Source organism: Vulpes vulpes, chromosome 16 (genome assembly GCF_048418805.1).
Source record: "Vulpes vulpes isolate BD-2025 chromosome 16, VulVul3, whole genome shotgun sequence".
In the NCBI taxonomy this organism is placed as follows: Eukaryota; Metazoa; Chordata; class Mammalia; order Carnivora; family Canidae; genus Vulpes; species Vulpes vulpes.
The window spans coordinates 37,939,877-37,966,573 of NC_132795.1; the positions used below are offsets into that span (position 1 = coordinate 37,939,877).

The window sequence follows — 26,697 nt, forward strand, 5'->3', positions numbered from 1 at the left end:
TGGAGTATAGTGAGGAAGAAGAGAGGTAGAGAATTCCAGTCTTGAGAATAACCTTGGGAGTGCTAGCACGATGAGGTTTACATCTATGCTGCCTGGGATGAAGATTATTCTTGGCTACCCATGCCAGGACCTACCCCCAGGCTTATGGGGCTCAGGGCAGCAGAACCAGGGGACAGGCTCATAGAAGCCTTCTGAATGAGCCACTTCCTTCACAAATGAGGGAGCTCAGGTCTCAGTAGACTATGTGACTTCTTTTTCAAACCTCACAAATGATAAAAGGCAAAGTTGGAAAAATCCTGAATCCATTATGGTGTTCTGTTAACCGTAGACTGCTATTTCTCCCTTAACCCTATCCTCTTTACTGATCACCCTCCTCCATAGAACTGAGATTATGGTACAGGTCCTAGATTCTAGATTCACATGGCCAATCCAACTTGTTCCTTCTTCTACTATATATCTTGTTAAATAGTTGGTAATTTTTTAGTTCTACAATTAATTTAGAGTTACTCCTGCAAATAATTCCATCATGCCATGTTTGGGGTCAAAAGGTTGCCATATAAGGTCAACGCAAATTCTTTTTCTTTTCTTTTTCAAGTTTTTATTTAAATTCTAGTTAGTTAACATATAGTGCAATGCTAGCTTCAGGTGTAGAATTTAATGATTCGTCACCCACATGTAGCACCCAATACTCATCACAACAATTGGCCTCCTTAGTCCCCATCATCTATTTCACCAATGACCCCACCAACCTCCCCTCTGTTAATCCAGTTTGTTCTCTATAGCTAAGAGTCTGTTTCTTAGTTTCCCTCTCTTTTTTTTCCCTCCCATGTCCATTATTTTGTTTCTTAAATTGCACATATGAGTGAAAACATATGGTATTTGTCTTTCTCTGACTGACTTACTTTGCTTAGCATAATACTTCCTAGCTCTATCCACATCATTGCAAATGACAAGATTTCATTCTTTTTGATAGAGAGTAATATTCCATGGTAGATATATAACACATTTTCTTATCCATTCACCAGTCAATGGAAATTTGAGCTCTTTCCATAATTTAGCTATTGTTGATGGCAAGTTATTTTTCTATGTGATACTTCTCCCTACTGTAGATGCTTTTTATTACTTTATTAGGCCATAATTGCTGTGTGTGAGCAGACACAGATAGGGGGAAAATATCTGTTGATTATTCAGAAAGATAGTAATAACTTTCCCTTTTCTTCTGAGACCCAAATTAGAATGTAATGAAACAAACAATCAGCTGGGGGATAATGTAAAATATAAAGGGAGAGTTAACTCTGGATCTCTTTCTGAGAGAAGATTAAATTACACAGAGTATAGTTATATGGTCTCATTCATTTGGGGAATGTAAAAGATAGTGAAAGGGAATAAAGGGAAAAAATATGGGAAGTGGGAAATATCAGAAAGGGAGACAGAACATGAAAGACTCCTAACTCTGGGAAACGAACTAGGGGAGTTGGGCGGGGGGTGGGGGTGACTGGGTGGCGGGCACTGAGGTGGGCACTTGACGGGATGAGCACTGGGTGTTATTCTGTTTGTTGACAAATTGAACACCAATAAAAAATAAATTTATTTTAAAAAAGAAAATATTTAGACTTTTCATTCAATATAGGACCTGTTGTAGGAGAATTAATATACTCCTTTTTAAGCTTAATTATTATGGACAGTATTTATACGTAAGTATATGGTTAGAAGCTTAGTACAGTTTTATGCTTTCTCATTGGCAAGATAATCATTTCAGATATCATTTGTTTTTCAAAATTGCTAAATAAATTGAATGCATTAGTTGAGAAAACATGTGGTAACTAATTTGATCCTATGACCAATTTAGGCAATTTGCCATTAGACTTGAATTATAAATAAAGATATATAAATTATTTACTTCACTAATTAAATAAGAATTCTGTTTCAATATCCCAGCAAGTGTAGTTAAAGGCTTACTTCTGTTTATTGTACATGCAGTGACAGTAATGTCATACAAAGGCATGTGTCTCCAGGTGTAAATAAAGCAGGGAGGAATGGGTGCGGGTCAGGTGAGGAGCCAAGAGTCCTGGGCTCTAGTTTTACCTTTGACACAGGGGCATTGTGACTTTGGCTAATTACCTTATCGGGCTGCATCTTGGTTCCCTCTTATAAAACGTTGCCTTTCCAACTCAGTGTGGCAAATACTAAATCAATAATATTTTTAATTCACTATTGAACGTGAGAAGTGCTGTAGAAAGGCATTAGCATGTGGGGCACTAGTGTTGAGAGGAAAAGTTAATGGTGATGGAATGTCAGGTCAGAGTGGTGGTGTCGGAATTGAGAGCAGCCACATAAATATTAGAGTTTTTGTTGATTTCAGTCAGCATTGAATCCACGAGGCATTCTGACTGTAAGAAAGGAAATTTTTAGGAATACAAATGGGAAAGTTGCTTTATAATTTTCATTAAAAACCTCAATGCTAAAGAAGGAACTTCATCACTCAGATTCAGTGAAAGTTTTCCTAAAGTGTATTTGACAGAGCAATAGTTCTTTTTAAAATTCTGCAAGATCAAATAAGATCTTTTTCTGAGATACTCAGAAAACCCCTTTTTTTTAGATTTTATTTATTTATTCATGTGAGACAGAGAGAGAGAAAGAGAGGGAGAGGGAGAGAGGGAGAAAGAGAGAGAGGCAGAGACATAGGCAGAGGGAGAAGCAGGCTCCCTGCAGGAGCCAGATGAGGGACTCGATCCCGGGACCCCAGGATCACGCCCTGAGTCAAAGGCAGACACTCAACTGCTGAGCCACCCAGGGATCCCAAGATATTCAGAAAATCTGATGGCATTTTAAAAGGTCTGAGATATTTAAAAGCTATAAGGTATTCTTATAAGTTCATAAAAATCAGTGTACTCATGAGGGTGTGTATTCATAATATTCCTGTTAATAGAAAAAGATACCCATCATTTTCTGAATATACCTTTCTCATGTCTTTCAGTTTGACCATCATTCCACCAGACCTCTCCTATTTCTCAGTCTTCAGCTAGAAAGCAAGGCCTGGGCAGAGCCCAAGCAAACACTTATTAATAAACTTTCATGGTATGGAAACAACAAAAGCATAAAAACAGTCAACAAAAATCTAAGAAAATATGCAAATAAGTTTTTCTACCAACTGGCTTTTAGTAAATTGTCATGCCTTTGGAAACAGGACCCACGAATGCTCCTGCACAACATGGGTGGGAGCCAGCCCCTGTGGTGTGCGCCAATAGCAGAGACATGAGGTAACCTGATGGCAGAGGCTGGGAATGCGGGCAGCCAAAGCCAAGGGTCAGATGATGGAAGAGCCTGAGGTTCAGAGCACCTGAGCACCAGGGAGAGCCATGGTGGTGACAAAGTTTGTCAACAAGGATGCTAGGTTCCCTCACCACGTATATAGTGAGGAAACACATTGACTCTATCAGCAACAGAGCATTAGCAGGAGATCCATCGAGGCGTCTCTGGAGAGGCGAGGAGAGATTAATAAAACCTTAACCAGAAGCCAGTGGGAACTAGCAGAGAAGGAGGAAAGTCCCTTTTCCCCAAAGCCTAAACCTTTGAACCCAGACATCATTGTGGGAAGGAGGAGGAGGAAGGGTTTCTTTGAGAAAATAGAAAATCCTTGATAGGAAATGTGAATTTTGAATTAACAGAATATTTACCTAAAATGGAGTTAATCCAGTACAACTAAAAAATCCACCAGCATACTTATATTCATATTATAGGAAGAGCAGCAACTTTAAAGCTGTTTAATGTCTGGCAGGTAGTTCCTAGCATAGAGGCTCATACAAGCTTAGGATAAATATTTGCTGACTTTTTCATAAAAGAGCTCAAAATGAATTTCTAGATCTAGAGGGCAACCAATTACTTTTGTTCAGCTGGATTCATTCTAAGCCACCAAGACAAATATTTTAAGAAACTTGTTGTTTCCACACATGACATTCTTTGATGCAATATTAGGCAATTCATTTTGACATTATGTAAAGGACATTTCTTCCATATAGCGACTCTCACATTATAGGCCAAACTGCCATATGGACTATCTGTAGATTAAAAATAAAACACCAGGCATCCCTAATGTAATGATACTTAAAACACCTTATAGAACTAATAGGATAATTTCACCAATATGAAAACTAAAGATCCAAAAAGATTTGTATTTTTTCTTTTAAAAAATATGATTTATTTTTATTATCTGAAAACATTTATTGACAAAGAGATGTAAATAAAACTCAGATGTTTAAACTATATATATATTTTTAAATTGAGGTATTGTTGACACACAGTGTTACATTAGTTTCTGGTGTACAACATAGTGATTCCACATGTCAATACATCATGCTGTGCTCACCACAAGGGTAGCTACCATCTGTCACTATACAATACTATTACAATATCATATGTTGTGTCTTTTATTCTTTTATTCATTCTATAACTGGAGGTCTATACTTTTCATTCTCCTTCTTCCATTTCGTCTATCTTCTTACTCCCCGCCCCACTAGCAACCATATTTGTTCTCTGTATTTGTGAACCTGTTCTGCTTTTTGTTTGTTCATTTGTTTTGTTTTTTGGATTCCACATATAAGTGAAATCATATGGTATTTGTCTATGACTTATTTCACTTAGTATAGTGCCCTCTAGGACCAACCATGTTGTCACAAATGGCAAGATGTCGTTCTTATTCATGGCCAAGTAGTGTTCCATTATTTATATATATGCCACATCATCTTTATCTATTCATCTATTGATGGACACTTAGGTTGCTTCCATATCTTCACTACTGTAAATAATGCTGCAATACATACAGGGGTGCATACATCTTTTCAAACTAGCATTTTCATCTTCCTTGGGTAAATACCCACTAGTGGAATTACTGGGTCATAGGGTTTTTCTATTTTTAATTTTTGTGAAACCTTCATACTGTTTTCCATAGTGCCTGCGTTAATCTGCATTTTCATTAACAGTACACAAGTGTTGCTTTCTCTCCACATCCTTGTCAACACTTGTTATTTCTTGTCATTTTGGTTCTAGTCATTCTCACAGTATAAGGTGATATCTTATTGTAGTTTTGATTTGCATTTCCCTGATGATTGGTGATGTTTAAACATCTTTTCATGTGTCTGTTGGCCATCTGTATGTTTACTTTGGAAAAATGTCTATTCATTTTCTTTGTCCATTTTTAATGGATTATTATTATTTTTGCTGTTGCGTTGTATAATTTCTTTAAATATTTTGGATATTAACCCCTTATCAGAATATACCATTTAAAAATGTCTTCTCTCATTCTGTAGCCTTTTTATTTTGTTGGTGGTTTCCTTTGCTATGCAAAAGCTTCTTCTTTTGGTGTAATCTCAATAGTTTATTTTTGCTTTTATTTCCCCTGCCTGTGGAGCTATCTCTAGAAAAATATTGCTAAAGCTAATGTCAGATTATCACCTATCCTTCCTTTTAGATGATTTATGGTTTCAAATCTCACAGTTACATCTTTTATTCATTTTGATTATATTTTTGCATAGGGTATAAGAAAATAGTCTAGTCTCATTCTTTTGCATGGAGCTGTCCAGGGTTCCTAGCACCATTTGTTGAAAAGATTATCTTTTCCCCATCATATGTCCTTGCCTTTGGTATTTTTTGTTCTTGACTGAAAAAAAAGATGCATTTATTATGACTATGTGTTTTTGTTTGTCAGGGAGAGTAAATATTGCCTATGAGTTCAGTTTTCTAATGATGTTCTGTGTCTCAACGGCAGATTGTTAAGTGCTACTCAATTACTTAAGGATGTCCTCTAGCATCACTGGAATTTTTTACCATCTTATAAATTTTCCAACCATAAATTGTTACTATGTGCTATTGTCACCAAAGTACCTTTGCTAGACAGCTCTCTTGAAGTTTGCATTTGTTTACTTTTACCCTGTGTGTCTCAGCCATATCTGATTCCTCTAAAATCCCCAAATTTGTAACATTGCCAATAGTGGTGTTCTATCTGTACAGTTGAAGCCAATTTGGAATTTCCAAAGCTTCTATTTGTCCAGCACACTAAAGGTGAAGATAAGGAATAACTGGGTTGCCATAAGGCAAGTGATTTGAAATGCTGCCTGTACGTTAGAAGTACCTGGGAAACTTTTGAGACTACAGATGATTATAATGTACAGCTGGGCTTGAAAACCATAGTCAAAATGGATCTACTCCAAGTAGAAATCTGTAAGACAAAATCACTGAGTTGCAAGGGGATGCAGATCCTTGCATCTCCCTTTGTGTACATCTTTCACATTTTACTTCCTCTCTCTGCCCCACCAGAGGTTGTTGGGTTTTTTGGTTTGTTTGCTTTTCTACTTGGTTGGTTTTTCTAGATGGAGAACACTATCTACTGTGTCTCTCTGTGTGGGTGTGTTTTCTTTGGGGGTAGAGGAGAGAGTGATGGTGAAGAATAAAGGTAGAAAGGGTGTTGGGTAACCTATCTACTTGACATCAGAGGATGATTTCATAGTAAATCTGTGTAAATTTGTAAAGCCAAGGATAAAATAGAAAGACAAAGTAGTTGTGACCTAGTAGGTGAGGAGGAAAGGCAGCCTGGGGTAGAAGAGGTCACCATGGTTCTAGGGTGTACTGGGGAAGCCTTTTTTTTGGGGGGGGGGAAGCCTTTAAAGTGATTCTTGTTCAGAATCTCTGCATGGCTCTGAACATATCATTACTTGGAGGATTGCAACGAGGGGTAGAAAAACAACAGCTGCCTAGGGCTGTGGGGGGTTAATAGGAGGGTTCCAGAGGCTTGACTGGAGAATGTAAATGAGTATCCAGATCCTGAATCCCCTGATCTCACCCCTTACTCTACCTTTTGCCACATTACAGTTAGGGCATTGGAATTTTGGAAAAGAGTGTTGAGTGGGTAAAATATAGGATAGTTTTCTGAGGTGAAAACCACCTCCCTCTTTGGCCACTTAAAGTCCCCAGGAGTGGGTAAGCAGGGCCTATGCTTTGCTCTCCTGCTCCACTGTCAGCCTGAGTGGCTGATACCCCAAAAGAAAATGAACTCTCAGGAATAATAACCAGACATAAGAGGAAAACATATATTTTATAAAAGAGATAAAAAATTAATGTTTGATGTTAGATAAGGCAGGATTAATGAAACGGACTAAAGAGAATTTGAAATAAACATAATAAATTTCCTTCAAGAGATAAAAGAGACACAGAAGCATGCAGTTATAAGAAGAGCCAATTGGAAATAATGGGTATGAAAAACATTGTAGTAGACATAAACAGCTGAAAAGATGGGCTAAATATTAAAAAGAATATAATTTAAGTATGCTTATGAGCTGGTCAAAGAATTCTCTCAAAGAACAGTCACAGGAAAAAAGAGAATATATTTCCTTAAAGAAGAGTTAGCAAACATGGTGACAAAAGAGGAAGTATGAAGATGTATAAATCATAATATAGGAAATATGAGAAGAAATTAAAAGCCAGATATATCTAGAAACAAATAGGGTAGAAAAAGGAATGCCTCACACAAACATTATTATGAAATTTATAAACATCCAAGAGAACATTCTTAAAGCATCCAGAGGAAAAGAGCAAAACATTTATAAAGAAAACAAAATAAGATTAATATAAAACTTTGGAAGAGAGACACAGGAAAAAAGAAGATAGTGGAGTAATATTTCCTAGGTGCTGAAAAAGAAAAATTTTGAATATAGAATTTTATATCCAGTTTAATAATAATTCAAATGTGAGGTACTATAAAAATATTCTTAGATACATAAGCCTCAGAAGGTTTTCCAAGCAAAGATGAAAGCATTTTTGTAGGAAGTAGAGCAGCAGCAGAGATACATTAATCGGGGATCCCTGGGTGGTGCAGCGGTTTGGCCCCTGCCTTTGGCTCAGGGCATGATCCTGGAGACCCGGGATTGAATCCCACGTCGGGCTCCCGGTGCATGGAGCCTGCTTCTCCCTCTGCCTATGTTTCTACCTCTCTCTCTCTCTCTCTCTGTGACTATCATAAGTAAATTAAAAAAAAAAAAACAATTTTTGAGATACATTAATCCAGGGTAATATATAGGAAAAAGAAGATGAATAAATAATTTAGTGGAGATTAGTGGGGGCCACAGAGTATATTCATGACATTCCAGAACAAGGAATGAGATAGAAAGGATTGAGGATTTGGAGAGGATGCTAAATCACTTGTCTTCTTTGAGGGGATGATAAAAGTATTAAGTTTAAGAAGTTAATCTTCAAGCAAATAGAAGAAAATTTTACCCCTACAAAAAAAAAAAAAAGAAGGCAGAAAAGGAGAAAACACAGATAAGTAGAAAATAGAAAACAATACAGAGAAAGAAGTTCTGATATAATGCTAAAAATGTACAATGTTTGAAAACGCAGTGTTTCTTTTTGAGGCTGAGTACAATTTATTGCATATATATATGCCATATATATATATCTCACATCTTTTTTTAAAAAGATTTTATTTATTTATTCATGAGAGACACAGAGAGAAAGAGAGGCAGAAACACAGGCAGAGGGAGAAGCAGGCTCCTTGCGGGGAGCCGGACGTGGGACTCCATCCTGGGTCTCCAGGGTCACGCCCTGGGCTGAAGGCGGCGCTAAACCGCTGAGCCACCCGGGCTGCCCTATATCTCACATCTTTATCCATTCATCAGCTGATGGATATTCGGGCTCTTTCCATAGTTTGGCTATTTGTTGATAATGCTGCTATAAACACCAGGGTAAATGTCCCCCTTCAAATCAGTATTCTGTAGCATTTGGGTAAATACCTAGATGCAATTGCTGGGTCATAGGGTAGTTCTATTTTTAACTTTTTGAAGAACCTCCATACTGTTTTTCCAGAGTGGCTGCACCAGCTGGCATTCCCACCAACAGTGTAAGAGGGTTCCCCTTTCTCCACATCCTCCCCAACACTTGTTGTTTCCTGTGTTGTTAATTTTAGTCATTCTGACTGAAGATAGTATTTCATCATGGTTTTGATTTGTATTTCCTTGATGATGAGTGATGCTGAGCATCTTTTCATGTGTCTATTAACCATTTTGATGTCTTCTTTGGAAAAATATCTATTCATATCTTCTGTCCATTTCTTATCTGGATTATTTATTTTTGGGGTGTCAAGTTTGATAAATTATTGTTTTAAAAGACTTTATTTGCTTATTCATGAGAGACACAGAGAGAGGCAGAGACACAGGCAGAGGGAGAAGCAGTCTCCCTGTGGGGAGCCCAATGTGGGACTTGATCCCTGGACTCGAGATCACAACCAGAGCCAAAGGAGGCAGATCCTCAACCACTGAGCCACCCAGGAGTCCCAAGTTTGATAAATTCTTTATAGGTTTTGGATACTAACTCTTTTTAAAAATATATATAAATTTATTTTTTATTGGTGTTCACTTTGCCAACATATAAATAACACCCAGTGCTCATCCCCCGTCAAGTGCCCACCTTAGTGCCCATCACTCAGTCATTCCCACCCCCCGCCCACCTCCCCTTCCCTAGTTCATTTCCCAGAGTTAGGAGTCTCTCATGTTCTGTCTCCCTTTCTGATATTTCCCACTCATTTTTTCTCCTTTCCCCTTTATTCCCTTTCACTATTTTTTATTTTCCCCAAATGAATGAGACCATATAATGTTTGTCCTTCTCCAATTGACTTACTTCACTCAGCATAATACCCTCCAGGTCCATCTACGTTGAAGCAAATGGTGGGTATTTGTCGTTTCTTTCTTTTTTTAAAAAAATTTTTATTTATTTATGATAGTGACAGAGAGAGAGAGAGAGAGGCAGAGACACAGGCGGAGGGAGCCCGACGTGGGATTCGATCCCGGGTCTCCAGGATCGCGCCCTGGGCCAAAGGCAGGCGCCAAACCGTTGCGCCACCCAGGGATCCCATATTTGTCGTTTCTAATGGCTGAGGAATATTCCCTTGTATGCATAGACCACATCTTCTTCATCCATCATCTTTCGATGGACACCAAGGCTCCTTCCACAGTTTGGCTATTGTGGACATTGCTGCTATAAACATCAGGGTGCAGGTGTCCCGGTGTTTCATTGCATCTGTATCTTTGGGGTAAATCCCCAGCAGTGCAATTGCTGGGTTGTACCTCACACCAGTGAGAATGGGGAAAATTAACAAAGCAGGATACTAACCCTTTAACAGATGTATCATTTGCAACTATCCTCTCCCATTCCACAGGTTGCTGATTGTTTCTTTTGCTGTGTAGAAGCTTTTTATCTGATGAAGTCCTAATAGTTCATTTTTGCTTTTGTTTCCCTTGCCTCCAGCAACATGTCTAGTAAGAAGTTGCTACAGCTGAGGTCAAAGACATTGCTGCCTGTGTTTTCCTCTAGGATTTCTATGGTTTCCTGTCTCACACTTAGGTCTTTCATTCATTAATGGAATATTACTCAGCCATTAAAAAGAATGAAATCTTGCTATTTGCAATGATGTAGATGGAGTTAGACGGTATCATGCTAAACAAAATAAGTCAGTCAGAGAAAGACAAATACCATATAATTTCACTCATAAGTAAAATTTAAGAAACAAAACAGATGAACATAGGGGAAGGTGTAAAAAAAGAGAGAAGGAATCAAACCAGAAGAGATTCTTAACAATAGAGAACAAACTGAGTGTTGATGGAGACAGATGAATGGGGGGTGGGCTAAATGGATGATGGTTATTAAGGAGGACACTTGTTGTAATGAGCACTGGGTGTTATATGTAAGTGATGAATCACTATCTACACCTGAAACCAATTTTACCATCTATGTTAACTAACTCGAATTTAAATAAGAACTTGAAATAGAAAATAAATAAAATACGGAGGGTTTCAGATCAGAAAAAATAAAGGACTGGCAGTAATAATGCATACTTAAAACACAAAGTGACAGATCATTAGAATAATAAATGGAAGGAGACGTCACAAAAATATGAGTAGCAATTTTGTGTCAAAGTAAAATCCAAGAATAAAAAATTATGAGAAACAAAGTTATTAAAAATGGTTAAAAGGATAAGAATACATAAAATCATTAACATAGTCTTAAAATACATAAGTCATTGCTACTAGGAGAAAGAGATGAATTAATAATTATAGTTAAGGTTTCAACAAATTCCTCTTAGAAATTGATAAGCAATCAGATGAAATATAATCAAAGACAAGATGTTTGAATAATACATTGAGTTTGAAGTAATAAATCTATATAGGCATTGATAAATTTGTGTTTGTTTTGTACAAAAATGGAACAATTGTGAAGAACAAATCATAAGCAAAGCAACAAGAGATTTGTCAATAATATCCAAATAATTAACATATAATATAATATATCTTAACATATAATATAGATATTATATTCTCTAACTATAAGACAACAAAATTAGGGGATCCCTGGGTGGCTCAGTGGTTTGGTGTCGGCCTTCGGCCCAGGATGTGATCCTGGAGTCCAGGGATCGAGTCCTGCATCGGGCTCCCTGCATGGAGCCTGCTTCTCCCTCTGCCTGTGTCTCTGCCTTTCTCTGTGTGTCTCTCATGAATAAATAAATAAAATCTTTAAACAAAATTAGAATTTAGTAGCAAAAATCTGGCTAATAAAATCCAATCATTCTGAAAACTAAAAACTACAGAAAACAAAAAGTACAATACTGTAGAACTTAGAGTTAAAGAAGAAATCATTAGAGAACTAATGGAATATTTAGAATCAAATGACAAAATAGTACATGTCAAACTGTGTGGGGCAGAGCTAGAGTAGTCCTTAGAGGAAAAATTCTAAAGCTTTTCATAAATCACTCTGTGAAAGAATTAATAAAATGCATAAATCTCTTGCAAGACAAATTATATAAAAAGAAAATGTAAATAAAAATGCAGTGTGAAAGGATAAAATAACTAGACAAAACAAATATCTAAAACTTAATTGAAAATTATAGACATCTATTTGCAAATACATTGTATAGCCCAGATGAAATATATAAATTTGTAGAAAAACAGAAAACTCTAACTTTTTCAATAATTAATATTAAAAAGTCATTACCTATTCACTCACAATAAATTTCCACCATACTTATTAAGAGTTCTACAAACTCATTCTAAAAAGTATGTGGAAGCATAAAGGTTCATAAAAAGTTAATTTTGAAAATAGAGAGCAAAGTTGAGATCTTTACCCTTTAAGGGACAGTGTAAAGTCATAGAAATAAAAGCAGTACAGTACTAATTTAAGAAAAGACAAACTAACAGAACAAAATAGACAGCTCATTAATGGTCCCATGTATATACAGGAGAACAGATAGAAAAATGAACAAAAGATATGAAGAAATACTTTACAAGGGGGAAATAGCTAACATGTACATGAACAGATGCTCAAACTCATTAGTAATCAGAAAAATACATATTTAGATATTTATAACATACCACTTTACTCCCATTTGTATGACGAAAATTAAAATGTGCATGATACCAAGTGTTCAAGATGTGTATAGATAGAAACCCTCATGCCCTGTTGGCAGAAGTGAAAATGGTCATAGATATTCTGGAAATAAATATTGGAGAGATAAATATGTTTATGCCCTATAGCCCAGAAATTAACCCCTTGAGGTGTAGGTCAGAGAAACTCTTCCACGGGTCCATATACATAGATAAAAGATACATATACATATTATACATATATAGATACAAGAATGTTTGTCTTCGTGATATTTGAGGTAGTAGGAATAAGAGTCAGCGTAGTTTTCACCCACCTTGGCAATATGGATGAACAGAATGTGGTAGATGCATACTGTGGGATGCATTATGCGGTCGTTAAAAGAGAAGTACCAAACACACAAACAAGCTAATCAATCTTTAAGACAGTCTTGTCCGGTTTAAATAAAAAACAGTCTTGTGTTAACACAGTGAGAAACCTAAGAAATCTCTATAAACCTAAGAGATTTATAGCTCAACAATGTTGTGTACATTGAGCGCATACCCAACAACAGCTACATAGTCTACAGGATATGTAAAGGACATATATCAATCATCTTAGGGCATGCTTATGGGTGGAAGGGAATAGAAAGCGATACTTGAGAACAAAGGTGATATTTATATTAAAATGAAACAGGAGAGGGGCTTCATTCAGGCTAAAATGATATTATGCTAGGAACAGTGGTGTGTGGGTGAGTAGTGAGTAATTCAACTCCCTATGCCTGAGGTCCAAAAATGGAGTTCAAAGAGAGAGAGATGTACACACTTACATTCACTAACGGATGTCTTCACTATAAACACCACATATAAGTGCACAGGGGTCTCTGTCTCTTCCCTGTCTGAGAAAGATGGTAATATCTTTATAACCTATAGTCAACCAGGATATTGGAAAGTTTCTAAATTTGAGTTTGGGTTTCAAAAATGTGAAACAGTCTTTTACCACTCAAAGCTAAAGTCATATGCTCTAAACCAGCTCCACCAAAGCTCTACATTGATTATTATTAGGTACAGTTACTAGTGAAGGAGTATTTTGATTCCCACTATCCAGTACCTATTGAGAAGCCTTGGAGATATGATTGTCAGGTTTATCTGGCTCAAGATTCAAACAGCTTAAGAATCCAACACTGATAACGAATCCATCATGTACCAGATACTTTGCATTATGGCAAAGTATCTTTCTCATTTTAATTCATCAACAAAACCATGAATGAACAAAGCCTTAACTGAGGCATTAGCTGAGTGTTTTATCCAGCATTCTTGGTAGCAAGCAAAAGAAAGGAACCCTGGCTAACTTAATCAGAAAAGGAATTTATTGGAAGTATGTGAGGAAAGCTAGAGAATCAGGTTCTGAAAATGAGCTCCATTGAAGGCTGGGTGGCAGGAACCACTAAGAAAAGCCTTGTTGGATGCTGTCCTAGCATGAATGCCAGATACTACCGCTGAGAGAAATCATTGCATTCAATCCTGGGTGTCACTGCTGTCCTTTGTAACATTTGCTTGAGATTTAAGCTCCATTGGGGAGCTCAGATTGGCTGAGAAGAGCTGCCAGGAGTGTGAGGAGAGCAAGTCTTGTTTATTTTTAATTAATTTTTTTTTTTTTTTTTTTTTTTGTAGCACAAGTTGACCAACACCAAGACTTAGGCAATGAGAACATTCTCGTAAATAGAGAGAGGCTCTGAAAGTGGGTCAGCCACTATCCAATCCTGATAAAGCTCTAATGCACCAGGCCTGGAAGGGTTAAGTCATTTGTTAAAGACATAAAGTAGTAGGGGGCAGAACTGGGTTTGGAGTCTGCTCTCTTTCTAGCATATCATGTTGCCTCATACATAATATAATGATGATAGAAATGAATCAAAACCATTGAAAAGTTCCCCCAAATCAAAATATGTTAGAATAAAAGCCATTATGATATTAAATAGTTCCTGGTCCCCCCTCCCAATGCCTCCACATTCCCCACTGCTCTCTCATCTGAGATCCCACAACACTCCTACTTACCTCTCTAATACCACTTTGCACTTTGCACATGACATTCTGATGCCTGTTTACACATCTCTCATTTCTACTAGGCTGTCAAGTCTTCAAGGGCAATGACCAATCATTATTTACTTGTATGTTGTAGAACTAGACACATGTTAGGCACTCAATGAAATTTTTTTTGAATGAACAAGTTAGTGAATGAATAATTGGAAGAATGACTATAGAAGACCACCTTGACGTAGAGATCAGGGCATCAAGCCATTAGTTGTTGAAGAGAGGGTAAAAAGAAATCTACATATGACCTAGGTGGGACTGGAAACTAAAAATAAAGAAAATTTTTGTGTTTTTTGCTTGAGTTCAATTGAAAAAAACAATTTGTCCTTTGCTCTCTGTCTGGGTAAATAGCCAGGCAACAAGGACAGCTGCAAGGCATTGCAAATGATACTGGAAAAGATCCTATCACTTGAGTTGTTGTGAAAATATGGCCAGATGACCAGACAAGGCCTAAGCTAAGCGGGCTGGAAGCCAAAAGCCACAAAACAAGCAAATAATTTCTCGAAAGTCAATCCACACGGACTCTGTACAAAGTAACTTTTATCAAGGGCACTGTACAGCCTTCAATTATTTGAAAATCTGCCGCATTGTAAAATTTAAATATGTTCAAACACTCTGCCATGCTATGTGATTAGGCTAACAATCCTTGGATGAAAACCTAAATGCTTAAGGAAATGTCTGATTTCTTTTTGCCCTATATCTTTTCTTTCCCACATTATATAAAAAGGGATTTTGACTCAGAAGAATTAGAAAGATATTTTTCACTCAGGCCCATTTGGATAATATTTGTTGGCATGAGAATTGTTACTTTAGTTGGAAATGTGTTCTTAGAGCATCAGAGTACAAAAGATACCTGGGGAAAATTCTATATTTGTTGAGAGAACACTTCTAATAGAATTATGCTCAATCAACTCAACCAGCAAAATCAAAATGCCAAAATAAGTAAAAATAGTAGGAGAACTATCACCAAGTGTTATAAAATGCCAGAAATTCTAAAAAATAAATAAATAAAATAAATAAAATAAAATGCCAAAAAATAAATCACTTATAATCTTGACTTAATTCTTCAATGTAATGAAGAAAATAATTATGCCAGCAGGGAGGATGTTGATGACAAAGCCTCCTCCAATCTTTCATTCAAGGTAGAATGTAACACTCTGTTTTTTGCTAGAAACATGAATAACGAGTATTTAAAGAACTATTTCTGACACATAAAAACAGAATAATGGAAGAATGTAGGCAATTTTCTATGTTTGGCTCAGAACATTCTTTTTCTACTTATTCTAATGTTCCCTTTCACTTCTAAATTAACAAAAAAGAGTTGCATATATTATTTGTGGTATTTAGCCAATTGGTCCTATTTTACTTGTGGAAGCTTCACAGAAAGCATTTGGTAATAAACAGCAAAGACGGGTTGGTTATTAGTGAGGTGCCACTGTTCTGCTTTATGGAGGCATGCTTCATAGGAAGATTCTCAGGAGGTTTTCTTGATCAAATAAAACTTGAATTCTCCCAGCTGGGGTTTCTTTCATCTATTCATTCAGTAAGGCATCCATCCTCATTTGTCTGCCAATCCAGCAGATATTTATTGGGCTTTGGTCATGCACAAGGCAAGGGGTGCCAAGAGGCAATTGTGCAAAAGAGGTGGCATATTTTGATGGTTACAAGTATGGCCTCTGGCGGGGAGTGCCCATGTTTAAAGCTTTAGTGGCTACGTAACCTTGATCCAGTTACTTAATCTCTTCATGCTTCAATTTCTTCATCTGTAAAATAAGTCCTCATAGGTTGTGAGGATTAAATAGGTTGCCATACCTCAAAGCACTCAGAAGAGTACTACACACCCTAGGTGCATCTTAGTTGTTATTCCCCGAGCATCTTAAATACTTTGCTAGAGTGTTACCCTTAAGGGGCAGAAGGCAATTTTCCAACTCTGATAAAGAGGTTGGAGCAAGGGTAGATACATTTTAAAGAGTAAAGGTAATGAACTAGCACCTTTTCCACACATCTTGTAGGGCTGAAATTCTGTAATGCGTGCATCCCTCTCTTCCCCAGACACTCTCCAGGACTTCCAACCCGGAGTCTCAGTCCCCTGATTTCTGATTCAGGCCTGACCAGCATATTGAAGAGCAGAATCTTGAAATGGCCTTCATCACCCCTGCCTGGTAAGTGACACAATAGAGCATTTGCCTACTGGCTGAGCTGCAGCCTCCTTCCATGTTGGCTCAGTAACACGGCTGGACTTCTGTCTTGGTTCTCTGGTGAGTACTCTTCTTCCCTGGGCTAGAAACTCTAGTCTGAACCTCAGTCAGGTGGGCTCATCTTTTGGATTTTGCTAGCTCTCTGCCCTGAGAAGGTTGAACTCTATCGCCTATGCCCTCAGTCTTACACCAAATTCTGCTGTAACTAAAGTCCTGAAATCATTGGCCTTAGCTATCCCTACTGAGAAATAGTTTCCATATCCATGGCCCACACACTGGATTGGAGTCCCATGATGCCAACACCAAGGAGAACAGTGGTCTGGGGCGACTGTGAAGGGACTTTGTGCAACTCTCTTTAGTAGCATTCCTGCTAGCTTTATTGTTTTCCCCAGCCTTGGTCTCAGGGCTGTTGACCTCTGATACTCCCCTGCCTGCATATACTGACACTTTGTTATATCAGATTTTTAAAAGCAAACAAAATCATCTTGGGTTGAAATCCTTTGATACTTTGGAGATGAAGTGGATTGATTGTTAAATATGCCATATGAAAGAGTGTGGATTCGAAAAGTCCATGGGTTAAATTCCACAGACAGAATTTAATAAGGATACTGAATATCTGGTCTTTCACTTGAGTAATAAAAACCTAAGTGCATAGGTACAGGGAAAGCGAGGTGCCTGTTAATGTGTATGAATTTTGAAGTTTTCTCTGCCAATAAATTTAATTGTAGCCTGGTATGAGTATATGCTCAGCTGCATAATGGCTTCCAGAGATATTCAAGTCCTAATGCCTGGAACCGATGAATATTAATATTATCTTACATAGCAAAAGGGTCATTGTAGATACAATTAAATTAAGGATCTTGAGATGCAGAGATTATCCTGGATTCCTCAGGTAGACCTAAACTATAATTTTTATAAGAAGTCTTCTTACAAGGAGAGAGTTGGAGGTGTGACTGCAGAAGAGGGAAAATGTGAAGTGAAAACAGAGGTGGGGTGGGGGTGGAGGGTGGAAGAAATGTGACAAAAGGAAGGGGCCTCTGGCCTACGAATGTCATGGCTTCTAGAAGCTAGAAAAGGCAAGAACACAGGTTCTCCCCTAGAGACTCCAGAAGGACCAATCCTTGTAGCACCTTGATTTCAGCCCCATTAGACTCATCCTGGACTTTCAGAACAGTGAGAAAATAAATTTGCATTGTTTTAAGCTACTACATTTGTGGTAATTAGTTGTAGCAGCCATAGAAAACTGATACGGACTCAAACTCTGTTCTTGGTGGATCATATCTGAATTGATAAATGCCATTTGAGTCATTGAATATCAAGAAGGGGGTAAGTTTAGCGGAATGACTCAGAATTGTAAAGAAACTCCAAAACCCATCGTGAGAGGAATGCTAGAAATAATTGTTTCTATGGAAGAAGCAGTGAGAATTTGAGATTTCAAGTATTTTGGAAGTCATCCCATGCAAGGGGACTTTTCTTGTCCTGAATGTCCCTACATGATGGAACTGTTGTCACAGTTTGTAGTTCTATGTTTGTTTGCGTGGTTATTTGTATAATGTGCTTCTCCTCCATTGTTCTCTAAGTTTTACGATGACTGAGATTAGATTTGGTCACCATTTTATACCCAGTACCCAACAAGAATAGGAGACATTCAGAAACTGAAACAGAATGAGAGAATTTTGTAAAATTCCTCCCCAGTGAGGGTTTAGAGTACATGGTAAGTCATTATAACCAAGAGCCTCAGAGAACAGTGGCTTACACAGGGGAGGAATTATTTTTCTCTTTTCTAAAACAGTCAAAAGGGAGGTGAACATCTGGGGCTGGAAAGATCTCAGGTTTCTTCCATCTCACTGCTCTGCCATTTAGTTTAGTAATAGAGATAAAAAAAAACTTCTATCAAATCACTCAATAAATGTTAAGGAGACAGCTTAGAAAAACTAGGAAAATTAAGTATGAGCCTATATGGAAAACGTAATAGAACAAGAAGAATTATGTATGTTTGGTTTTGATCTATGATTATTTCTTTATATATAAAGAACAGGATTTATAGTTTCAGTGAATTATTTAAGTAGAGTTAGGGAATTACAATGTAGCCATCAATTAGAAAATTTAGGATCACACACAATGTCCTGTAGAGTATCAAAGATAATTAATTCTCCCATAATTTCACAATGATATCGTAAGTAATTTTTCTAATTATGATGAAGAAAAAATCTAGGTAGAAAATAAGGGCTCCTATAACGGACCAGACACCTGAGCACAAGTCACCTGTTGTTTGAAGTTACAGCATTTGTCTCCGCTAATTAACCTTTTGTTGAGTCTCTCAAGTCTTATGTAGGAAAGTTTTTGTATGTGGTCTGAGTGAGCGAACATCAGTCCAAAAAGAAAATGTCCCTGAGGATATGCTAAAATTACATATGCATATTCTTTTCATCTCTTTATAGAGAAACTAAAATGTTAGATAGACTGAAGCAATTAGATTTTTCTCTACTGTTCTCTCATTTTAGTCTGATGAGCATTTGCAATGATTTTGAACATTATGCTACCCTTGGGGGAGAACTAATTGAGGTGCTTGGAAACCTCTCTGCTCAGTTTACAAAACATTAGGTTTCATGGTCATGTGTCTCACTGCGCACATCCTTTGGTTTTACCTGTTCTTAATAGGAACTGCTTAGGGCCTATTTGAGACAATAAGAAGCAGGAATTTTCTTTTGATAAAGCAATTAAATTGAAGTAACTCCTTTGTGTTTCCTTCTGAAAAATGTAGTATTGCTAGCTAATATATCTTTGGATGCCACCACCATTTTATCCTGGAGAGACAGTATTCACTTCTACCAAACACATCAGTTCTATCATTCCCAAAAAAGTAAAAATAAGAAAAAAAAAAGAGAAGAGAAAGAGAAGGAGGGAGGAAGAATGGACAAGAGAGAATTTCAATTAATGAGAAAAAGTCCTTCAGAATTATGTAAATGTAGTCCACCTTAGATAGACTTAATTTTAAGTCATTTACTTACTTGAATTTCCAAAGACCTCATTGAAAAGGCTGTCTCCTCCATAATGTAGAGCTCCAAGACTCCAAGGACCTGGTTAGAATCAAACCAGAGTGTATTATAATACCTCTAATTGTGAATATCTTTCTTTTTTTTAAAAAAAAGATTTTATTTATTTATTCATGAGAGACACAGAGAGAGGCAGAGGCATAGGCAGAGGGACGCTCAACCACTGAGCCACCCAGGTGCCTTGTGTGAATATCCTTCTTTAGGAGTTTTTCCTCCTTTCATACTCCCCAGTTGGGGCATTATGAAAAATGCTATCACAAATGAGAGAAGAAACTAAGACAGAGTTACAAATAGAAGCAAGCTTCTTTATCCATGACATTTTATGGGCAAATAATGTATTACTATTAGTGTTATGATTGAATTTTGTATATTATTGTTGCTGTAGACTGAATGTTTTTGTCCCCCCACAAAATTCATGTTGAAGCCCTAATCCCAGTGTGATGGTATTTCAAGGTGGGGCCTTTGAGAGGCAATTAGTTTTATTTGAGGTCAGTACAGTGGTTCCCCCATCATGGCATTAGCCTACTTATAAGAACGGGGAGACCAGCGCCCTCTCTCTGCCTAATGAGAAACAGCAAGAAGGTGGCTCTCTGAAAGCCAGGGAAGGCCCTTAACCAGGAAATAGTTGGCCCGCATCTTGGTATTGGACTTGCCAGCCTCCAGAACTGTGAGAAATACCTGTGTTGTTTAGCCACTCAGTCTATGGTATTTTGTTATGGCAGCTTGAACTAACAATTTTCTTTGGTAATGCCTGTTGAGTATTTGAAAAACAGTGTTTGTGTCTCTAGATCTCTAGTAGAGGCAGAATTCAACAAGATGAAATAAAAATGATCTTTTAATAGTTTTAAAGGTTCTTATTTTATAAAGCCCTCGTACACTTAAAAATAAAAACTAAGGGATCCCTGGGTGGCGCAGCGGTTTGGCGCCTGCCTTTGGCCCAGGGCGCGATCCTGGAGACCCGGGATCGAATCCCACGTCGGGCTCCTGGTGCATGGAGCCTGCTTCTCCCTCTGCCTGTGTCTCTGCCTCTCTCTCTCTCTCTGTGACTATCATAAATAAAAATTAAAAAAAAATAAATAAAAACTAATCTTTAACATAAACAGGGGCACAATTCTTCAGAATTATTATGGTACTACATTTTTTTGAAAATCTAGAGAATGCAGTAACTGTTATTAGTGACAATAATAACGGTCCTCATTATCTGTGATGAATATTTATAGAATGTTCACTGAATGTGCGGAATTTGGCTCCTTAGAAATTGCTTTATCACTGAGTCATTTTCTAAGATGAGCTAGGTGGTTGATCCAAATCCCTTTGATCATATTTTATTTTATTATTTTTTAAAGATTTATTTATTTATTTATTTATTTATTTGAGAGAGAGAGAGAGAGAGACAGACAGACAGCATGCCTCTGGGTACAAGTGGTGGGAAGGGGCAGAGGGGGAAAGAGAATCCTCCAGCAGACTCCCTGAGCAGCTGGGCTTAATCCCAGGACCCTGAGATCATGACTTCAGCCAAAATCAAGAGCATGATGTGTAACAGACTGAGCCACCCAGTTGCCCCCCTTTGATGGGATTTTTAAAACACATATATCTTCCCTTCAGGATTATATATACCTATTATTTTCCCTTATCCCTCATGAGATCTGTGATCTAGTGACCCACTAGTAACAGTGAGATGTGTCATATCCCTTGGTGTGTTGGGGTGGAAAAAAGATTGAGAGTAGATTTCTACAATCAAAAGAATTGCTACTTTTGTTCCATCTGTTCCAATATGTCAGTTTCAGTCAGTTAGGTTATAAAGGATTAGCTCTCCTTCCAGTTCAGTCATGTGTAGCATGGTTTAGTGTAGAGAGCACACATATCCTGAGTCCTAAGACACAGATTGATGGTATCTACAGTGTAAATACCTACATGATTGCTTCCTCTTAAAAAGAGTGGGACTGCTTCACCTTACCATCAGTTTATCTGGCCGAAGAAATAGAAATTCTGACTTAGATTAGTCTTAGAAAATCCAAATCAGGAAAGCAAATATGCAAAAAAAAAAAAATCATATATGTTGCATTCCAGAACTGACCAAAATGATAGAGAATTAGTCACTATTTGGTATTCAGTGTCAATAATATCCTTCTTGAGCACAGCTTCAACTTGAAACTCATCCTTTTTTTTTTGCAAATTGTATCATACTCCTCTAACATTTCAGAAACTATCCTCCACTTTTATTACCACTGGCAATATACATGTACACAGCATCCTCAGAATCCACTCTAACCCAATTTTAATTATTCATAATCAAGGTTTTAAAAAATCATTGCATATTGATTTTGCCTTACATGTTTTATGTTCTATCAATAAATTCAGAATTAATCAAAGAAAATTGGAATGAGAAAACCTCAGAAATTCAAAATCATTAAGTCGACATACTTTACTCAGATGATAAATTGTGAAATATTTTCGAAGCAGGAACTCATAATATTTATATAATTACATAATGTTTCAATCATTATTTACTCTAGCCCAAATTAAAGGATCGTGTATATAATTTATTCACTTGCATATTTTGAAAGTTCACGTGAAAGCATTGGCATACAGTTAAACTTTGGGTCGGTTCTCACATCTCCTGTGGCAGTCCATGAAGGGGGTACTTAGGTTCAACCCCAGATCTACAAGTTGCTAGCCATGGTCAAATTACTGAGTCTCTCTGTGCCTTAGTTTCCTTTTCTGTAACATGAAGCAAATAACAATATTTACTTTTCTGCATTATTGTGAAAACAATCCAGTTAACTTCTCAACAACTGGTTTTACTTCATGATTGTATGTTACTTGGGAGACCTTATTTTAAGGAGTAAATAATTGGGAATAATTTCATATTCATAATGCAAATATGGACTTTACGTTAAGACCATTTTTTTCCCATTGGCAAAGAAGTATTCAAAATTGAGGGAATTAAACAAATGATTTTTCTTTCTCCCTAAAATAAACTAAATGACTTTCTTGATTTTGATTCTGGTAAAAATGAAAAATAATATATCATCATTGTAAAAAAATTGATTTAGACTGAAAAGTATAAGAAAAAGAAATCACCCATAAGCGCATTACCTAGATATCCAATATCACATTTTAATATATGTTCTTTTTAGTCCTTTTTGATGCATATATAATTTTCTCTTACAAAATTGAGATCATACTGTATATCTTTTTTTCACTTTGGTATAATATCAGAAACACTTCCTGTTGCCCTTAGTCATTGATAGCATGATTTATTATTGCTGTAGAATACTTCATTGTACAAATGACTATAATTTACTAAAATTTTCTCTATCATTAAGTTTTTTCTATTACAAATAGTACCACAGTGAATAACACCAAATACAAATCTTTATGACTGCTGATCTAAGTGATAATCCTGAAAGATCCTAAAAGTGGAATTATTAGGTCAAAAGGTGTAAATAAATGATTCTTGATTAATGAAGGATAAATTAGCTTATGACTCCTGTATAGAAGTTGTTTCTTTGTATTTTTCTCTTTCTGAGGAATTTCTGTTTTGGATAATTAACAACACAAAGGAAATATTTTGCTAAAGGGACCCACGGGAAAAAAATCCCTTTTGGAGCTTGGGTTTCCCTTGCGGTCACCTCTTTATACTGAGGCCTTCTCCCCTGACTGTACTCTAAATTAGTTGATGCCATAGACCTTAAATGTGAATCAGCAACTTAATTATAACACAGTGGTTTAAATGTATTTTCTAGTACTCTATTTAAGTGTCAGGATGTAAATGTTGTAGTGGCATGTTTTAAAAAGATGTGGAGTCACTTGTCTCTGGTCAGCCCAGTCTCTGAACGCCTAGCCAACCTTATGAAGAATCATTACGACCCCAAGTAACCTCTTTTAAATGGGCTTGTTTTCAATCTGGGGCAGGCTGCTTCCAGTTCTATAAAAGGAAAACACATGTGCACATACCAGATTCTACAACTATTGCTGATTGCTTTTCCGCTCAGATGGGCCAGGGTCCAGTTTTCTCAGGGCTTCAGGGAGTGCTTTGACATACTTTCCTTCCTCTTCTCTACTGGCAGCACTGCCAACGTGCTGGGATGGGAGAGGGTTGGGCGAGGGTATTGTTCCTTTCCTTCTCACTGGGCCTGGGGATAGTAGGTGTTGGCATCAGGGAGTTGTGTTTGTCATGTAAATCCCACCAATGTTGCCACTGGGAGTCACGGTAGTGCATTTTTGGGTTAAACTGTATTCTCTTGTGCTAGGTCACATGGTTTGTACTCCTATTTTACTACACTTGAATGTTATGCCCATGGGCAAACTGCTTAATCCTACAGCTACATTGTGTCTCTACCTCCTGGCTCTTGCAAGAAGGGATCATGATAATGGTATCTACCTAGTAAGGTTATTCTGAAGATGAAACAAGACAAAGCATGTCTTGTCTTGGGTATTCAACAGTACCTGCTGTTAATAAATGCTTAATAAAAGCCAACTGATAGTTTCAGAAGAAAAATCTGCCATTAGTTTCATCTTCATAATTATAAACAATCTGAAATCAAGTTTATATGTCTTAATTCATGCACTCACACTATATCCATTTGTTCAAGTGTTGCTCTCTGCTTAGTGCTGAGATAAAAGAAGGTAAGACAATAAAAAATGAGATTGTGTATGTAAAGAATTTATTATGGTGCTTGTACTCAACAAATGGCACTGTGATTATTATGAAATAACAAATAATGAGTGCTATAAATAGATAATCGTGATTTTAGGCCCTATGAATTGAAAATTGTTCTACATCACAATTTATTTTAGAATAAACTTGGACCTGAAGGCATATGGATTCAGTGGTGCTGAAACATTCTGCATCTTAATGATTATTCTGTGGCCTAAATATTAAGACACAATGTACATTTTAATCAAGTTGATGAACTTCAGGCCTGGCGAAAATCTGTGTCTTTGAGAAAGAAATGTGATGCTTTATTGAAAGAATGTATTTATTTGTTGCTGTGCTTGGTTTACAAGCCATTTTTGCATTTAAACTATCAGGTGGGGTGGGGAGGGAAAGAGGAAAGAAAGTAAGTCCTCTTTGGGGATATTCCCCCACAGGATTGATATACATTCTAAAATAAATGGAAGTGGAAAGTGAAAAGTCAGAATAGCTTTACAGAACATAGCAGACATGTGAAAGAGTGACCAACATATTGCTAGCTTATATTCACTGAGGGAGTGGAAATCCACATAGTAGAAAAAAATATCTGATCTAGCCTCTATGAATTCAACAAAAAAAAACTAAAAATATTTGTTTCTCCTCGAGAAAATAAAAGTGATTATCTACTAAACACGAGCTATATAGTTGCTTTGGGTTGAAACCTGAAGATGAGGTCAGATTGGTCAAAGCTTATCCAATAGAAAATTTGAAGATGTGCTATTTATAAGGCTAAATTTCAAAAAAGATCACTTAGGCAGATTTGGCCATAGTTTAAAAAGTCTTGTTAGATGTTTCATTTCATCACACAACCCATCAAAGTTATTCCCAAATTTTATGTTTGATTCTGGTATTTATTGCAAAGGGTAACGGTAGCCAGGAACCAGATTTTCAGCCAAACTGAAATAAAGACAGCAGAATCTCGTCTCCACATTGATGTGGAGCTTGTTTCTCTCTCAGCTCTTATATGAGATCTTCGCTGGCATATATTTGCTTAAGCCAATAGGACTTTTACGGTCCTGTGCTTCTGAATTTTCAACACATCCTATCAATTGTTTTGATTGATGTGCTGACCGTTCTTGTTGAAGAGAACAGAATCTTCTGCCAAATTAGGCAATACCCCCTCTTCCTCTATGATCACCACTCAGGCATTTGGAGAGGACTTCATGCTAATTCCCAGAACCTTTTTAATTAAACATATTTTGATTGGTAAGTTTGGATTTATACTGTATTATATAGTTTTACCCACTTTTCCAAGTCCTCATTCGATAAGTCAAAACATTTTTCTGCATAATAAACCTAATATTTAACACTGAAATCATCTTTGCCTATAGCTACGATTATCAAACTACAGTGCATCCTGGACGTAATTATTTATTCCTATTTTGTTCCCAACTTATTTATAATTTGAAAAATAATAATTGTAATTTATGAGTACATGCCCAATGTTTAATTATTTACATGTGTAATCTCAGGGCCTCATCATTACAGTTCCTGAAAAGGTAGAGTTTCAGAGAGTAGGAGATAGAAATGAGATTTCTACGTGTGTCTGAAAGACCAGTGCCAGTGGATTTCACAACATTATGGTTGTTGCAATCCTCTCCTATCTGTTCCAACTAAGGGCAAGGTCTGTCAGAATTTTTCAGTGATGGATTGCTGATGATGCTCCTTCTATAGCCAAATAGTTATCAATCACTAAATGACATTCTGAGTCAAGTGATTTCAGTACAGGGTTTTCATTGCATGAAACATTTTCATACATTTCATTGAAATAATTCTTTAGGATCCTGATGATGATAAAACCAGAGAAAAAACTCATGGGAAGACTTCATAAAACATTACACTGCTTCCAAGGCTAGGCAAAGGTAAAAAGAGAAAACTGAAATTTAATATCTTTGTCACCTTCTCTGGCTAACATATATCCTGTAAGGAAGGTACATGTAATCCGTAACATCTTTATTCATTTGCTTCTTTATTCTGTACTGATATTTTACCCCCTACTCTAACATTTGGCACTATATTAAAGTCTAGGGATATCATGAGGATCAGGATAACTCCAAGAACCTCAGAGTTTATGCAAAAGGGCTTACTAAGACTTGAATTTAAAATACAAACGCTGGGGATCCCTGGGTGGCTCAACAGTTTAGCACCTGCCTTCGGCCCAGGGCATGATCCTGAAGTCTTGGGATCGTGTCCCACATTGGGCTCCTTGTATGGAGCCTCCCTCTGCCTGTGTCTCTGCCTCTCTCTCTCTCTCCGTG

General features: G+C 37.0%; 1 long non-coding RNA gene across 1 annotated transcript in view; it reads left to right on the forward strand.

Moving 5' to 3' along the window:
- Window positions 1-26,697, forward strand: part of LOC140595843 (uncharacterized) — a 295,277-nt gene that overhangs the window by 69,884 nt on the left and 198,696 nt on the right. The window contains exon 2 of the long non-coding RNA XR_011997746.1: window positions 16,539-16,648. This is a non-coding gene — a long non-coding RNA (uncharacterized lncRNA). The remainder of the gene's footprint in view (window positions 1-16,538; window positions 16,649-26,697) is intronic.